Raw genomic sequence first — 6,000 nt, forward strand, 5'->3', positions numbered from 1 at the left:
ATGACCTCACATTTGTCTGCATTGAATTCCATTTGCCACAGTTTTGCCCATTCACCTAATCTATCAATATCCCTTTGTAATTTTATGTTTTCATCTGCACTGCTTACAATGCCACCAATCTTTGTGTCATCGGCAAACTTAGATATGAGACTTTCTATGCCTTCATCTAAGTCGTTAATAAATATTGTGAATAATTGAGGCCCCAAGACAGATCCCTGCGGGACTCCACTAGTCACATCCTGCCAACGTGAGTACCTTCCCATTATCCCTACTCTCTGTCGCCTTTCGCTCAGCCAACTTCCTAACCAAGTCCATGTGAGACATAGCCATGAGATTGTATGAGGATTGGGTTGCGTGGTAGTGTTCGAATGGGAACTGGTGCGGTGAGTAAGTGCAGGCAAGGTGAGGATGATGGTTGAGCGGATGTGAGGAGTGATGCAAGAGCGTTGTGGTGGCAGTGCAGAAGGAGTTGTGTGGTGGTGGAGGTGATGTGGATGACGGAGTGTGGGAGAATGAGCAAGTATACTCACTTTGACTGACCTGGTTAGATCATTAAATCGCTTCTTGCACTGGACCCAGGTTCGGCACACATTGCCGCTGCTGTTGACCTCCTCAGCCACCTCCAGTCAGGCCTTCTTGGTGGCAGAGGGAGGCCACCTCCTCCCATCAGATAGGAACAAAATTTCCCTCCTCCTCCTCACCCCATCGAGCAGCAGCTGGCATGAGGAGTCAGAGAACCTTGGAGCAGCCTTGCCTCTGGCCTGCTCCATGATCCAAAATTGTTTCTTTGGGGCAGGAGGAGCATTGGAGGACTGCCCCTTTAAATAGGGCTCCTCCCGCCTGTGATGCGGATGTGCAGTGCGCCCGCTGCGCAGGTCTGGAACGGGAAGCCCAGAAGCACGTGTAAGTACCTTCAATTAGGCTGCGATCACGTGCGGAGCACCCAGAATTCACTGGGCGCATTACCCACCCACCCAGTCGACTCCCCGCTGCCAACCCACCTCCCTCCTAATATCGGGCCCTTTGTGTCCTCCTCGCAACTTGCTTTTCCACCTATCTTTGTATCATCAGCAAATTTTGCCCCAGTACACTCTGTTCCTTCATCCAAGTCATTGATATATATTGTAAATAGTTGAGGCCCCAGCACTGATCCCTGCGGCACCCCACTAGTTACAGATTGCCATTTTGAAAATGACCCTTTTATCCCGACTCTTTGTTTTCTGTTAGTTAGCCAATCCTCTATCCACGCCAGTATATTACCCCCAACACCGTGAGCTCTTATCTTGTGCAGTAATCTTTTATGTGGCACCTTATCGAATGCCTTTTGGAAATCCAAATATACTGCATCCATTGGTTCCCCTTTATCCACCCTGCCCGTTACCTCCTCAAAGAACTTTAATAAATTTGTCAGACACAGGGGACTTTAACTTTCCCAACATTGACTGGGACAGCCATAGCATTACGGGCTTGGATGGAGAGAAATTTGTTGAGTGTATTCAGGAGGAATTTCTCATTCAGTATGTGGATGGCCCGACCAGAGAGGGGGCAAAACTTGACCTCCTCTTGGGAAATAAGGAAGGGCAGGTGACAGAAGTGTTAGTGAGGGATCACTTTGGGACCAGTGATCATAATTCCATTAGTTTTAAGATAGCGATGGAGAATGATAGGTCTGGCCCAAAAGTTAAAATTCTAAATTGGGGAAAGGCCAATTTTGATGGTATTAGACAGGAACTTTCAGAAGTTGATTGGGAGAGTCTGTTGGCAGGCAAAGGGATGTCTGGTAAGTGGGAGGCTTTCAAAAGTGTGTTAACCAGGGTTCAGGGTAAGCACATTCCTTATAAAGTGAAGGGCAAGGCTGGTAGAAGTGGGGAATCTTGGATGACTCGGGAGATTGTGGTCCTAGTCAAAAAGAAGAAGGAGGCATATGACATGCATAGGCAGCTGGGATCAAGTGGATCCCTTGAAGAGTATAGAGATTGCCGGAGTAGAGTTAAGAGAGAAATCAGGAGGGCAAAAAGGGGACATGAGATTACTTTGGCATATAAGGCAAAGGAGAATCCAAAGAGCTTCTACAAATACATAAAGGGCAAAAAAGTAACTAGGGAGAGAGTAGGGCCTCTTAAGGATCAACAAGGTCATCTATGTGCGGAACCACAAGAGATGGGTGAGATCCTAAATGAATATTTCACATCGGTATTTACGGTTGAGAAAGGCATGGATGTTAGGGAACTTGGGGAAATAAATAGTGATGTCTTGAGGAGTGTACATATTACAGAGAGGGAGGTGATGGAAGTCTTAACGCGCATCAAGGTAGATAAATCTCCGGGACCTGATGAAATGTATCCCAGGACGTTATGGAAGGTTAGGGAGGAAATTGCGGGTCCCCTAGCAGAGATATTTGAATCATCCACCGCTACAGGTGAGGTGCCTGAAGATTGGAGGGTAGCAAATGTTGTGCCTTTGTTTAAGAAGGGCGGCAGGGAAAAGCCTGGGAACTACAGACCGGTGAGCTTGACATCTGTAATGGGTAAGTTGTTGGAGGGTATTCTGAGGGACAGGATCTACAGGCATTTGGAGAGGCAGGGACTAATTAGGAACAGTCAGCATGGTTTTGTGAGAGGAAAATCATGTCTCACGAATTTGATTGAGTTTTTTGAAGGGGTAACCAAGAAGATAGATGAGGGCTGTGCAGTGGACGTGGTCTACATGGACTTTAGCAAAGCCTTTGACAAGGTACCGCATGGTAGGTTGTTACATAAGGTTAAATCTCACGGGATCCAAGGTGAGGTAGCCAATTGGATACAAAATTGGCTTGACGACAGAAGACAGAGGGTGGTTGTCGAGGGTTGTTTTTCAAACTGGAGGCCTGTGACCAGCGGTGTGCCTCAGGGATCGGTGCTGGGTCCGCTGTTATTTCTTATTTATATTAATGATTTGGATGAGAATTTAGGAGGCATGGTTAGTAAGTTTGCAGATGACACCAAGATTGGTGTCATTGTGGACAGTGAAGAAGGTTATCTAGGATTGCAACGGGATCTTGATAAATTGGGCCAGTGGGCCGATGAATGGCAGATGGAGTTTAATTTAGATAAATGTGAGGTGATGCATTTTGGTAGATCGAATCGGGCCAGGACCTACTCCGTTAATGGTAGGGCGTTGGGGAGAGTTATAGAACAAAGAGATCTAGGAGTACAGGTTCATAGCTCCTTGAAAGTGGAGTCACAGGTGGATAGGGTGGTGAAGAAGGCATTCAGCATGCTTGGTTTCATTGGTCAGAACACTGAATACAGGAGTTGGGATGTCTTGTTGAAGTTGTACAAGACATTAGTAAGGCCACACTTGGAATACTGTGTACAGTTCTGGTCACCCTATTATAGAAAGGATATTATTAAACTAGAAAGAGTGCAGAAAAGATTTACTAGGATGCTACCAGGACTTGATGGTTTGACTTATAGAGAGAGGTTGGATCGACTGAGACTTTTTTCCCTGGAGAGTAGGAGGTTTAGGGGTGATCTTATAGAAGTCTATAAAATAATGAGGGGCATAGATAAGGTAGATCGTCAAAATCTTTTCCCAAAGGTAGGGGAGTCTATAACGAGGGGGCATAGATTTAAGGTGAGAGGGGAGAGATACAAAAGGGTCCAGAGGGGCAATTTTTTCACTCAAAGTGTGGTGAGTGTCTGGAACGAGCTGCCAGAGGCAGTAGTAGAGGTGGGTACAATTTTGTCTTTTAAAAAGCATTTGGACAGTTACATGGGTAAGATGGGTATAGAGGGATATGGGCCAAGTGCAGGCAATTGGGATTACCTTAGTGGTATAAACTGGGCGACATGGACATGTTGGGCCGAAGGGCCTGTTTCCATGTTGTAAACTTCTATGATTCTATGATTCTCTGACACGATTTCCCCTTCATAAAACCATGTTGACTCTCCTTGATTGTGTTATGAATCTCCAAATGTCCTGCTACTACTTCATTAATAATGGATTCTAGCATTTTCCCCGTGACAGATGTTAGGCTAATTGGCCTATACGAACATACAAATTAAGAGCAGGAGTAGGCCATTCGGCCCCTCGAGCCTGTTCATCCATTTGATAAGATCATGGCTGATCTGATTGTGAGCTCAGCCCTACTTTCCCATCTACCTACTATAACCTTTGGCTCCCTTGTTAATCAGGAATCTATCTAACTCAGCCTTAAAAATATTCAATGACCATGCCTCCACCGCTTTCTAGGGGAGTTCCACAGACTCACGACCCTCAGAGAAAAAAATTCTCCTCATCTCCGTCTTAAATGGGAGACCTCTTATTTTTAAATTGTGGCCCCTAGTTCTAGTCTCTCCCACAAGGGGAAACATCCTCTCAGCATCTACCCCTTCTCGTCCCCTCAGGATCTTATATGTTTCAATAAGATCACCTCTCATTCTTCTAAACTTCAGTGTATACAGGCCCAACTTGTCCAACCTTTCCTCATAAGATAACCCCCTCATCCCAGGAATCAGTCGAGTGAACCTTCTCTGAACCGCCTCCAAAGCAATTATGTCCTTTCTTAAATAAGGAGACCAAAATGCACCCAGTATTCCAGATGTGATTACCTTCCTACAGTTACCTGCTTTCTGTCTCACTCCCTTCTTGAATCGTGTTGTTTTTCCATCACACACACAGAGGATGAAGGTCCCCTCTCTATTTTTCTGACTTACAGACACTAGTGGACTGGCTGATGCTGCAATAATCTCTACAGAAGTCTGAAATATGCCAGTTTTCAACAAGGAGAGAGGGGAGTACAGTGAGTCCATTGTGGCCTGGAACTAGAAATGGCAAAATCTGAGGTTGACATGGCAACAACAGTTCTTCAGTTCGAAATAATGACTGATTCTGTGAGAGAATTATAAAACGCTCCTATCAATGTGGAGTCTGGGAGAGGCCATGCATGCCAGACATCGGAGTTATAAAACGCTCCTATCAATGTGGAGTCTGGGAGAGGCCATGCATGCCAGACATCGGAATATCAAGCTGACAATCAGCATTTCAACTTAAGTGTCAGCTTGTCAGCGTTTCACAAGAAAAATTAATCTTTTTCACTGGAATTGGAGGTTGTCAATATGAACCAATCAGATTAGTTGCAAGGTGGGGCTGGAGCCTGTCAGAACCACAGAAATAAGAGAAGGTACAGCACGGAATCAGGCCATTTGGCCCATCCAGTCTGTGCCGGCGTTTACCCTCCACATGAGCAGATATTCCCAATCACATTTACCCTCCCTTGTATCCCATATCCCTTCATCCCCTTTTTCCTTCATTCCCCTCTCCAATTTAATCTTGAATATTGACATATATTTCTGCCTCAACCATTAACCCTGGATATGAATTCTTCATCCTCACAGTTGTCTGATCATAGAAGTATCTCCTGCCCCCTGTTCTAAGTCTCTTACATTTAATCTATGGCCCTTCGTTCTTGGCCCCTCAACTACTGGAAACAATCTGTTTCTATCGACTCTGTCCCATCCTTTCATAATTTTAAATATTTCAATCACATCGCCCTGTTTTTTAGGTTGTTCTATTGAAAAAAGAACTAATTTTTCTAGTCTTTCTTTGTATTTGTATTTCCTCATACCGGGCAGCCTCCGAGTGCATCTCTGTTGTTCCCTCTCCAGAGCCTCAATATCCTTCCTATAGTGTGGAGAGCAATATTGTGCACAGTACTCCAACTGAGGTCTTACTAAGGTTTTAGGGTTAGGGTTAAGCTTTATATATACTCATCATTAACTCTTGGCTTTTATATTACATAGAATTACATCGAATTTACAGCAAGGAAACAGGCCATTCGGCCCAACTGGTCTATGCCGGTGTTTATGCTCCACATGAGCCTCCTCCCACCTTTCTTCATCTCACCCTATCAGCATATCCTATTTTTTCTCCCTCCAGCTTTCTCCTCTAGCTTTCTCCCTCTAGCTTCCCCTTAAATGTATCTATGCTACTTGCCTCAACTACTCCTTGTGGTGGTGA

Source organism: Heptranchias perlo, chromosome 7 (genome assembly GCF_035084215.1).
Source record: "Heptranchias perlo isolate sHepPer1 chromosome 7, sHepPer1.hap1, whole genome shotgun sequence".
Lineage (NCBI taxonomy): Eukaryota > Metazoa > Chordata > Chondrichthyes > Hexanchiformes > Hexanchidae > Heptranchias > Heptranchias perlo.